Genomic DNA, 1,015 nt, shown 5'->3' with positions numbered 1-1,015 from the left:
TGCCGATTGTGTACTGTCTGGTATGTTGATATAAGCCATATATGGTGAATGTTAAACTGTGTCTTGTATTACGTTGACTGTAAGTACACATGTGCACTTACTGTAGTAAAATGATCGTCACTCTTACCTACATATTAGCTATTCATCTGGTGATATAGGGCTAAACTGCAGGTAAATAGCATTTAAATCTTGTGTAGCCAGCTTACTGGAGCAGTGGCTACACAGAGAAAATAGAGCTTTATTCTCCCTGAAGCCGTTCACTTCCAATCATTGGGATGGTGCTCAGAGGAAAGATCAGTTACAGCTCACTGCACAGAAAGTGTACTGCCATCACTCCCCTGTACACTGATAGACCACCTGCTCTGCACATATAGTGGGTACGGGAAGTATTCAGACCCCTCTAAATTTTTCACTCTTTGTTTCATTGCAGCCATTTGGTAAATTCAAAAAAGTTCATTTTTTCTCATTAATATACACTCTGCACCCCATCTTGACTGAAAACAACAAATGTAGAAATTTTTGCAAATTTATTAAAAAAGAAAAACTGAAATATCACATGGTCATAAGTATTCAGACCCTTTGCTCAGTATTGAGTAGAAGCACCCTTTTGAGCTAGTACACCCATGAGTCTAATTGGGAATGATACAACAAGTTTCTCACACCTGGATTTGGAGATCCTCTGCCATTCTTCCTTGTAGATCCTCTCCAGTTCCGTCAGGTTGAATGGTGAACGTTGGTGGACAGCCATTTTCAGGTCTCTCCAGAGATGCTCAATTGGGTTTAGGTCAGGGTTCTGGCTGGGTCAATCAAGAATGGTCACAGAGTTGTTCTGAAGCCACTCCTTTGTTATTTCAGCTGTGTGCTTAGGGTCATTGTCTTGTTGGAAGGTGAACCTTCGGCCAAGTCTGAGGTGCAGAGCACTCTGGAAGAGGTTTTCATACAGGATATCTCTGTACTTGGCTGCATTCATGTTTCCTTCAATTGCGACCAGTTGCCCTGTCCCTGCAGGTGAAAA

This window comes from Dendrobates tinctorius, unplaced genomic scaffold (assembly GCF_039654945.1).
Source record: "Dendrobates tinctorius isolate UK_male_01 unplaced genomic scaffold, ASM3965494v1 ptg000007l, whole genome shotgun sequence".
Classification (NCBI taxonomy): domain Eukaryota; kingdom Metazoa; phylum Chordata; class Amphibia; order Anura; family Dendrobatidae; genus Dendrobates; species Dendrobates tinctorius.
The sequence above is the reverse complement of the archived record's forward strand: the minus strand, read 5'-3'. Positions refer to the sequence as shown.